Source organism: Ochlerotatus camptorhynchus, unplaced genomic scaffold, assembly GCF_037179485.1.
Source record: "Ochlerotatus camptorhynchus isolate MF236.1 unplaced genomic scaffold, CSIRO-AGI_Acam_v1.1 ptg000626l, whole genome shotgun sequence".
NCBI lineage: Eukaryota > Metazoa > Arthropoda > Insecta > Diptera > Culicidae > Ochlerotatus > Ochlerotatus camptorhynchus.
In genome coordinates this window covers 557,299-569,201 of record NW_027041105.1, presented here as the reverse complement: position 1 = coordinate 569,201, position 11,903 = coordinate 557,299, and positions in this window count along the sequence as shown.

Here is an 11,903-nt window from a genome sequence, read left to right as displayed (position 1 = left end):
GCGCGAAACAAGTCGACTGTACTTCTTGCTAGGTCGCAGTGGGATGATAGTGGGGCTATTTGAAACACTTATTATACAGCAGTTTAACGATGAAAATTGTAAAAAAAATCCTTAAAACACTATTATTCATGTATAAAATAACCCTTTGCGGATATTATACATAAACTCCTGGCGGGATTAAAAGTATCTCCCAAAGTGTACGGTTTTTTTTTCTTTGTCGGGTATTTCCATCACTGCGACCATTTTTCTGATCTATTGTGATATATTCCCCATTTTTTATCTTCAGCTACATCAAGATGCCGTATCACTATTATTAGGAGTGATCGCCAACGCTTGACTAATAGCATTATCCCAGTACGGCATTACAGTCAGGAATCCTTATTGCCGGATTCCTTATTGCCGGTATCTCTTATTGCCGGATCCTTATTGCCGGGCTATCCGCGAATAAGGATACCCACAGCTTATGGGATTTTCACTAATGGGGGCTGTAGTGGATTATCTCATTTGTTTCAATACATAAAGCTATACTGTCTTCGACAAAGTTGCTGTACTGGGTTAGACCAACAAGCCTGTGCTATTCGATTCAGGTTAAATTGGGAACTACGCCGCTAGAGGCGCTTCACTTTTATGTTACTTATGACGGGTGCTATAATATATGGATCATATTTCCAACATAGAATATTTCGTGATCCTGACCATATAGAAAGTTACTGTCTTCAGCAAAGTTGTTTTGGTGACCAAGTCCTTTCGGATGGTGGCCATATTAGTTCAGAATTCTCTCACTACGCAGCGTTAGTGTGCATGTGCAATTCCTATATAAACTGTATCTCGAGAGCCTGGCCATATAGAAAGTTGCTGTTTTCAGCAAAGTTGTTCAGGTGACTAAGTCCTTTCGGATGATTGTCATATTATTTCAGAACTCTCACACTACGCGGCGCTAGTGTACACATGAACTTCCTTAATATGTTATGTCTCCAAAGCTTGTCCATATAAGATGTTGCTGTGCAATGTGAGAACAGGAACCGGAAAAGGGATGACGTGTAGAGGCCGGAAGTCGATGTCAGATGCCATTTTGGAATCCAAGATGGCGGCCATCGGTTCGAGAAAAACTGTCAAATATCCTACAATATGGATATTTTTGGAAAGGGGACGACGTCTAGAGGCCGGAAATCGATGCCAGACGTCATTTTGGAATCCAAGATGGCGACCATCGTGTCAAGAAAAACTGTCAAATACCCTACCATATGGGTATTTCCGGATAGGGAACGACGTGTAGAGGCCGAAAATCGATGTCAGAATCCATTTTGGAATCCAAGATGGTTGCCATCGTTTCAAGAAAAACTGTCAAATACCCAACAACATGGGTATTTCCGGATAGGAGATGATGTGTAGAGAAATCGATGTCAGATGCCATTTTGTAATCCAAGATGGCGACCATAGGTTCAAGAAAAACTGTCAAATACCCTACAATATGGATATTTTTGGAAGGAGACGACGTGTAGAGGCCGGAAATAGATGCCAGACGACATTTTGGGATCCAAGATGGTGGCCATCGGGTCAAGAAAAACTGTCAAATACTCTACAATATGAGTATTTCTGGAAAGGAAACGACGTGTAGAGGCCGGAAATCGATGCCGGATGCAATTTTGAAATCCAAGATGGCAGCCATCAGTTTAAGAAAAACTGTCAAATACACTACAATGTGGGAATTTCCAAAAATGGATGACGTGTAGAGGCCAGATATAGATTCCAGACGCTATTTTGGAATCCAATATGGCGGCAACATGTTTTCCATGGTCACCATAGCCGATCGAACTCCAGACGAAACTAGAACCGCACTACCGTTCATACTGGTGACAACGCTCTGATGAGACAACGAAACCTTACCCCCAAGCTCCTCCCCTGATCCTATCCTTCGACAATGTACCTCTCTTACCTCGAGTAAGCCGCGAGTATTCGGTCCAACTCCTACTAGACATAGAATTAAGTGAATGTTGTTACAAACAAAGAACAATGAACTATCGGCTCCGTAAAGCTAACGTGATTGAGCCTTCCAAATAAACGAACTAGTTAAAAAAAACATGTTTTCCATATATAAGGCTTACCAAGAATATTGCGTATAATTTATTGTGTATAGCGTATCACTGAGCAAGATCGCAACATAACGTGGAAAATTCCTCAAAACAATAAAACGCTTTTAATTGTTTTGTTTTTTTTTCTATCGTAAACTACAGATTTATTCCTGGACCCCTCTACAGTGAATATGGTTGATATTTTCATCCACCACCTGGTGCGGCAGAAATCGAGTTAAAACTAAATCAACTATCCGAGGTCGAAAGTTTCTGCACATTGGACAGCAATGTTGAACGGAGTGCAAAAATGCAAGATTTGCTAAGGGAAGTCGAGACCCATCTCACGGTGTGGAAGAACGAGAGTGACTAGACAGCGCTGGTTGGTTCTTTGTTATCGAAAGAGAAAATAAAATGTGGAATAAATCTGTAGCTTACGATAGAAAAAACAAAACAAATCAAAGCATTTTATTGTTTTGAGGAATTTTCCACGTTATGTTGCGATCTTACTCAATGATACGCTATACACAATAAATTATACGCAATATGCTTGGTAAGCCTTATTTATGGAAAACATGTTGCCGCCATATTGGATTCCAAAATAGCGTCTGGAATGTATATCTGACCTTTACACGTCGTCCCTTTTCGGAAATTCCCACATTGTAGGATATTTGACAGTTTTTCTTAAAACCGATGACCGCCATCTTGGTTTTTAAAATGGCGTCTGGTATCGGTTTCCGGCCTCTACACGTCCGGAAATACCCATATTTGACAGTTTTTATTGAACCAATGGCCGTCATCTTGAATTTCAAAATGGCATCTGGCATAGATTTTCGGCCTCTACACGTCGTTTCCTTTCCGGAAATACTCATATTGTAGAGTATTTGACAGTTTTTCTTGACCCGATGGCTGCCATCTTGGATTACAAAATGGCATCTGACATCGATTTCCGGTCTCTACATGTCATCTCCTATCCGAAAATACCCATGTTGTAGGGTATTTGACAGTTTTTCTTAAACTGATGGCCGCCATCTTGGATTTCAAAATTGCATCCGGCATCGATTTCCGGCCTCTACACGTCGTTTCCTTTCCAGAAATACTCATATTGTAGAGTATTTGACAGTTTTTCTTGACCCGATGGCCGCCATCTTGGATTCCAAAATGACGTCTGGCATCGATTTCCGGCCTCTACACGTCATCCCTTTTCCGGTTCCTGTTCTCACATTGCACAGCAACATCTTATATGGACAAGCTTTGGAGACATAACATATTAAGGAAGTTCATGTGTACACTAGCGCCGCGTAGTGTGAGAGTTCTGAAATAATATGACGATCATCCGAAAGTACTTAGTCACCTGCCCAAATTTGATGAAAACAGCAACTTTCTAATTGGTCAGGCTCTCGAGATACAGTTTATATAGGAATTTCACATGCACACTAGCGCTGCGTAGTGAGAGAGTTCTGAACTAATATGGCCACCATCCGAAAGGACTTTGTCACCAAAACAACTTTGCTGAAGACAGTAACTTTCTATATGGTCAGGATCACGAAATATTCTATGTTGGAAATATGATCCATATATTATAGCACCCGTCATAAGTAACATAAAAGTGAAGCGCCTCTAGCGGCGTAGTTCCCAATTTAACCTGAATCGAATAGCACAGGCTTGTTGGTCTAACCCAGTACAGCAACTTTGTCGAAGACAGTATAGCTTTATGTATTGAAACAAATGAGATAATCCACTACAGCCCCCATTAGTGAAAATCCCATAAGCTGTGGGTATCCTTATTCGCGGTTCCTTATTCACGCCCCCGTTACCCCGGCAATAAGGATTCCTGACTGTATACTTCGAATAAAGTGCACTGCTGTACTGGGAGTTGTTCCCCAAATGTCAAAGGGTTTTATCAGCCCCTTGTCGAAGAATTTACGCCTTTTATTGAAAATTGCCGGACAGTGGCATAGCAAATGTTCCGAGTCTTCCTTTTCTATGCCACAGAAGCGACATACATCATCTTGAAGTTTTCCAATCAGCTTCAAGTGATAACGGCTCGGACAATGACTTGTTATAAGACCTGCATATATACTAAGATCTTTCTTGGAAAGTTCCAGGATTTTGTGGGTCACAGAAATGTTTGGATTAATGAATCGTTTCGACTGCCTAGCAATAGAAGTGTTCTTTCAGTTTTCCTCCACTTTTGAAGATTTCCACGCTTTTAGCCCCATTCTAAGAGATGCAGCCGATAAGCCACAAAAGGGCTCTGGCCCGATGAACTTATGAGAAGATCCGAGTCTTGCTAGTGCATCAGCTCTTTCATTTCCCTCAATCCCGCAATGACCAGGAACCCAATATAAGTTGACTTCATTATGACAAGACCTATTGCTGTTGTCGTTACGTTTTGGTCTTCGTTTGAATTAATAATAGAACATGGAAAATGCGTTCTCATCATCAACTCTAACGTTTCATTTTTAGAAGTAGTAAAAGAGCCATCCTCTTTTTTTTTTCAAAGTGCCCAGACCAGTGCCCAGGAATGATCTTTAGCGAGAATTTTCTGCAACCTAGCAGTTGCTGGAGTATTTTCAATGTTCTCACATGTATGCCTCCAGTGTATCTTCTTTGATCTCCGTATTTCCTTATTATAAGCGGTGAGGGATTTCTTATATTGTTCCCACTGTTGTGTTCGTTTAGCCCTATTGAAAAGCTTCCGGGCTTTTTTCAGAAGTTTCTGTACTATAGTGAACGGTTGGTAGTGTAGTACATCCAGACAATAATCAAGGAATTACAATGAAATAAACATTAAACAAAATACTTTCAATTGTTGACAACTACTCGCATTATAAATGTAATTTATTAGCAATATGAACATATTTAGTGTTACTACAACAAGTTGACCCCAGTCTGTCTGTAAATGCATAATACATTTATGCATTATAATAATTTGTAACAATGAAAATCATTTTAAATGATCGGATAGAGCAACAATCAATTACTCGTCATCAATCACTACTATTTCCGGTTTGTCCTCCAACCAACTGCACTGTTTTTTTGTAATGAGATTGTGACAATCATCATCCATTTTAACTTGCTCCTGTACTCATTTCATTTTACCCTATGGGGTGCAAAAATATGGGGCAAGTTGAAATGCTTTAAATATTTCGGAAAATTAGTGTGACCGAAATTTTGTGTGAAATCACTCTAACTGGCCTTCATATGTACATCACTGGATTAAATTATACAAAACTCATCTTTTTGGAGAAGATAACTACTTCCAACTATTTGTTTTAACAGTAAAAAAAATGCATATAGGTGCTTATTATACTGACTAGTTCCACGCCAAATGACGAGTCGATCAGACCTTCTCCGATTTGAATGAAACTTTTCATAATTATGGTCAATCATGTACATTTGAGCTCAAATTTGGCGATTTTGAATCTTATAAAACAAACTTCAAAATGGCGTATTCAAAACTTTTCAATGAACCATAACACGAAATCGTTACTTCCAATCAAAATGACGTCCGAGATAAAATTGTAGGAAAAAAAATGCTTTGCAGAAAAAATATAAAAGATTCATTAAATTAATGTAACTTTTGGTACGAATCCTTAAAAGTGTTAAAAACTTTAATAACAGAAAATGACCCTCTTCAATATTTTTGAACCATTTTTATTAAAAAGCATACTCAAAGTTCTATTGTATTGTGAAGTTGAACACTTAAAAATTGACAAAAATCATGGTACAAGTTTTTGTAAGTTTTTTCACAGAAAACAATTTATTAGGTCTAAGCAATCAAATTGTGTGCAACAATATACCAAAAAATCGTTTTAACAAAAAGTTAAAACATTTAACTAGAAGTTCTTGTTCTATGATATTTATCCATTATGATAAATTCTATTTTTTGTGAAATTTTCATGTTGGACACTTAAAAATTGATAAAAATCATAAAACAACAACTTTTAATCAAATATTTTAACTTTTTGTTTAGACAATTTTTTGGTATATAGTTGAACACAATTTGATTGTTTGGACCTAATAAATTGTTTTCTTTGGGAAAACTTGCAAAACGTTGTATAAACAAAAAGTTTTAAAGTTTTTCCATGATTTTTGTCAATTTTTAAGTGTCCAACTTGAAAATTTCACAAAAAAATAGAACTTTGAATATGCTTTTTAATAAAAATGGTTCAAAAATATTAAAGAGGGTCATTTTTGTTATTAATGTTTTTAACACTTTTTAGATTTTTTACCAAAAACTTCGTAAATTTTTGTACCATTTATATTTTTTCTGAAAAGCATTTATTTCTTCCTACAACATTGTCTCAGATGTCATTTAGATTTGTTGTGGCGTTTTCGTGGATTTATTGAAATATTTTGAATAACTTTTTGCATGATTCAAAATGGCTTAATTTTAGCTGAAATGTGAATGATTTACCATACAAGGCAACTATTTATATAAAGTTTCATGCAAATCGGAGAAGGTCGAGTTTGAAAATCATTTTTTTTTGCTATTTGGCCTGGAACTGCTCTGCTCAATCACAGTGATATCACACTTCCGCTAATAGTTATGCCTTCCTTTTCAACTTACCCCGGTGTACCTTATGGTGTACCTTATTCAAGCATAAAAAAATATAAGAAAAAATGTTTCACCCTGGCAATGGTTTTCCGGATTTTTCATGCGGGTTTTTCGTGGATTGCTGAGATGATTTACTTATGCCACGGATACACTTGTATGAGAATCTATGAGCATAAGCTTTTCTGAACACTTAGCATAAACTAGTAATCCTTTCCTATATATATATGTGACCAAGATTACCAATGGATTTTTTTTTCAAAAACGATTTTATTTTAAAGTCAATTTTTGAACCGCACGGCCGATTCCAAAGATCAAAATATAAAATGAAAGATAATTAAAAATGCTTCTTAGTAAAAATATGATGATAATACTCAACTTGTTTTTTTTTTTTGATTTATGTTAGCTATGTATCAATGGAGAAGTATGGTAGTCTAGTCGCTATGGAGTATTGAGTAAAAACCCAAAACTTGATAACTTCTAAAAATATAATTCAAAACCAAAAAAAAAAAAATTGCTGATTTTTTCAAATTTTGTGTAAAAAGAGAGAATATCTATTCGTATTACTATGTCCTGTGGATTTCCTATATACATGGAACTGTTATGCGAATAGCGGTGGTATCCACAACTTATTTCCACTTATCTCCAACTCTTCCTGGGTCTCTCCTTAAATGATATTGCCAAATAATTTGAATATCCAGCTAATTAGTCAAATCTTACTTAAAGCTCACGCACATTTGTTTCGTTTACGAAGCGTTGATGCAAATTTGATAGTTAGACAATAGATTGAGCTTTTATTTTGCAGGAACGTATTACAACCGGATCAAATGTGCGTGATACTTTATGCATTGTGCGCCGGCCTTCAACCGTTTGCACTAAGCGAAATGGAATCCTTTTAGATGAATTGGAACAGCATTTCACTGCTGACCTTATATTTTATTCTTACTGAATAATACTCCAGATAGTGGTCATTTGAATTTCATAGACTTAACAACTAATCAATAATTCAAAAAGGCCAATAATTCGGTCAGCTTCGCATCCTGATTTATCCAAAACTGAATTTAGGCACACCAAATTTTATGCAATTCAACTGTCTATTCCTGTGGGTTATGTTTCCTCATAATGTTCAATTATTGGGTTATTTGTGGTTTTGTTCTTGATCTCTCAATGAAAATGTTCTATTCGGAATAAATTTGTAGATGGAAGCATCACAATAGTAAGCGGCTAAATACATAAAAAAAAAACTGTTCTAATAAAACCACGTAGACAGGACCTTCACCCCTCCCCCCCCCCCCCCGTAGACAAACGTAGACATTTTTGGAACCCCTCCCTCCCCCCTAAGTGTCTACGTAGTTTATGGACAGCCCCCTACATTTAGGCGCAATTGTGCCTTTAAGACTTTTTTCACACAAGGGTTTTAGTATCTGAATCGAATTCAGGGAACCCACATTTAATAAGAACTATTACTAGGGAACTGGGAACTGGGAAGTCATTTGAGGGGTTGATAAATTTCACCCCATATCGATAATTTAAAATCTTAATTTCAAAAATTTCCTAAAAATTAATAAAACATCCAATATTATAATAAATCACAATGGAGCCCTCATAGCTACTGATTGAAATACCATTAGTTTTTTCAATTTAGTTTACTGTAGGAATTTATTTATTTACGTTAAAAGAGATCAATTTATCCCCGGATTACGGTATGCAAAAGTTTTCCAGCTAATTGAATCTGATGAAATCTTGAAATATGAATTTAGATTTTATGAACATATTTGTACATTCTCTATAGGGAAGACCCGTGCCTTGGTGATTTAGCTATATTGGTAAGAATTAGCACTCCAGCAGCTGAATTCCGGGCATACATTTTAACGAAAAGTGGAAATTTCTACATATATCTTTTTTTCTTTCCTTGATTTGTTTTCCGTCGATCTTGTTTTCCGTGCTGAGCACCAACGCTACCGACTCCAGGAAGGTAGCTCTCACACCTGGACCCTACCTATCGACCCATCAACTCGTTAACCGGGGAACAACGGCTTTACTTCCCTTCCGAAGGAAGGCGTGATCAGAGGTGTTATGCCTCAGAACATCCCGGTGGCGCCGACTGGGATTGAACCCAGGCCTGCAGGGGTGAGAAGTAATCACGCTTACCACTACACCACTGGCGCCGCTAACTACATATATCCAATGTGTACAAATTTCTTTCTTTTCGATGAAATTTATTCCCGGAATTCAGCTGTGACATACAATTTTACGCTACACATTAAATTTACAGTTACATACGCTATAGATTTACATGCATTTAACGTAAAACAGCAAATTGTGAAATAGTGTCTGATTGTTAAAAACCTTACCGGAAACATCTGAGACAGCGAAATTAATAAGCAATGACATATTTAGGCATGCACTTTCGAAAAGTCAAATCTGCATAAGAAAAGCTCAATTTGTACCATTGGAAAATCAGATTCAATTAAAATAATATCAAAACCGTGATAAAAATAAATTGAAACAACGGAAAAACAATGCAACTTTTTTTTAAATTTATTCTCTTCTAACACACCGAAAAATACCTTTTCGTCGATTTTTTTCTTTTGATTCGACTACTTTTGTATCACTTTCAATTTCACTAATTCACTTTCACTTTCACTAATTCACTTTCAGTAATTCACTTTCACCACCACTTTGTACAATAACAGATACGTATTTCGTTTACTACTTATAGTTCAAAGTGATAGTGAAAGTGAATTATTGAAAGTGAATTGATGAAAGTGAATTAGTGAAAGTGAATTATTGAAAGTGAATTGATGAAAGTGAATTAGTGAAAGTGAATTAGTGAAAGTGAATCAGTGAGAGTGAATTAGTGAAAGTGAATTAGTAAAAGTGAATTAGTGAAAGTGATTTAGTGAAAATGAATAAGTGAAAGTGAATTAGTGAAAGTGACACAAAAGTAGTAGAATTAAAATGAAAAATCGACGAAAAAGTTGGAAGGGTTGTATACCAGATACGACCGCAGGGTTGGCGTTGGATGTGGTGTTCTTAATTGTGTATATTATATTTTAGGAATATTCCTTAATAACTCTTTCGCGAAAGTTTGGTGGCCGTTTTGTTGGGCTGATGTTGTTGACAATGATGGAACGGGCGACCTTGTTGGACGCTTATATAGTAGAACAGAAAATATCAGAGGTGTCAGATACTCGCATACGTACGTTAAACTCTTTCTTGATAATGTTGTGGCCCTGAAAAGGGACATTTTACCAACGCGCTCGGCGTAGTTGCCCTTGCGGAGCAGACGACTGAGAACTGCAGCAGCTGGGCATTCCATGACGGTGGCCCAGTATACCGGAGCACTGGCACCAACGCACTCGGCGTAGTTGCCCTTTCGCCCCCAGGCTCTGCTGCCGTTGCTCTGCTTCCGCTGCTCTGGTACTGCTGCTCTGCTGCTGGGTCGACGATCGGATAGACAATGATGGAACGGGCGACCTTGTTGGACGCTTATATAGTAGAACAGAAAATATCAGAGGTGTCAGATACTCGCATCTGATGTCCCGGTTGGAGAAAGTATAAGAATATAAAAAAATCAATCGATTTTCACCATCTTTAGACAATGGTTTACTTTTAACCATTTTTCAATAGTTTACAGAATGAAATCAAAAGTTTTGAAACATTCAGCAAATTGCTAGAAATATTTCCAATCGATTGATGCCATTATCTCGTAAATCTATCGAGAGACGGTTGAGTTATTATCGTTCAAAATCTTTTAATTTTTCGTAACGCATCCAAAATGACTGTTTTCAATTTTGTACCCCCGTTGTTGCCAAAAGACGTTATCCAACGTCAAAAGTATACAATTATTCTACTAAAACGCGCATCAAGAGCGTCAGACTCAAATAAATTTATAGCATTAGGTAAAAAAATGCTTCATTACATAAAGACATTGCCTTTTAAAAAAGGTGCAAAACACACCACATTACACCAGTAAACCACAACATTATAGTAAAAACACACATGCCACCACACATCGTATACAAAATGGAACAAGAATATATAAAACACAGCATTAAAAAATTATACAGTAAATTAAATATTAAAAATTTTGAATCATATTATTTACATTTCAAATAAGCTAATATCCTAACGAATTTACATCATTCCTAACACAAGTAAAAAATTGCAGAAAAATGTGAATCAGAGCGTAAAAGAAAATAACATGACAAAAAATTTCAACAGTGTTAAGTAACATAATTTCAATACCAACAGTGCAACCCCTTGATGGGTTTGTCGTCAACAAGTCGTCACAACAATTTACAACAGATCAATTAAAGATATTACAAATGAGTGAAAGTGAAAGTGATACAACAGTAGTAGGTATAATTAAAAGGAAAAATCGACGAAAAAGGTACACAATTATTTTACTAAAACGCTCATCAATTAATTTCAATCAAAATAGATTTTGATACCAAACCTCAATAATGGCCGTAAAGCTGTATGGCAATGAAATGTGTTTTGAATTTTGCAGCACTTGCAAAATTACATTATTATAAAACTAAAAACATATTAATTTTGCGAGATTGACGAAAAGAGACAGTTTCCGGTTTTGTGAACGTTATATTTCAATAACAGTAACGTTAAAAAATCCCTAACGGAGAAAACATAATTGTACAGTAGCATAAGTTTTGTTGTACGTAGTAGTTTAAGGTTAAATTATCTACGTGGGTTTATGTTTAGCATTACGAGTTTTAACATCGTTTACTTTAATTATGTTTAGGATATTCGTTAGATAGTGTTTTTAATTTGCATCTACTTGTTTAGTACTTACGTTTAGTGTTCTTCAGTAATTAATTCTGTCCGTATTCGCAACATCCGTACTGTTCATCAATTATGTGTAATAGCTGTGTGAAATTGTCCTAGGGTTAGGTTAACTTATTTGCATGGTTCATTAATATTCGTGTTTACCTGTTTTTGTGTACAATTTGTGAAACTTAGTATAGATAGATAGTAGATAGTATTAAGCTAAATTAAGAAACAATATTACAATAAAGTCTAATTTTAATTTTAATGCCAATCTGCATTTCTCACCTTTGCACTGTCACTCACACATTGAATGTTTTACCTTTTGTCCCGATATCTGTACAGGCCGCATGCTGACGTTTTAGACGCAGCGGCTCACCGAAAGTGGGGTAACGACACGGCAGCCCAAAGTTGTTGGACCCAAGGTGCGATGCAAACGATGCAAACGAAGGTTGCAACAACATGTAAAAAGATATCATTAATCA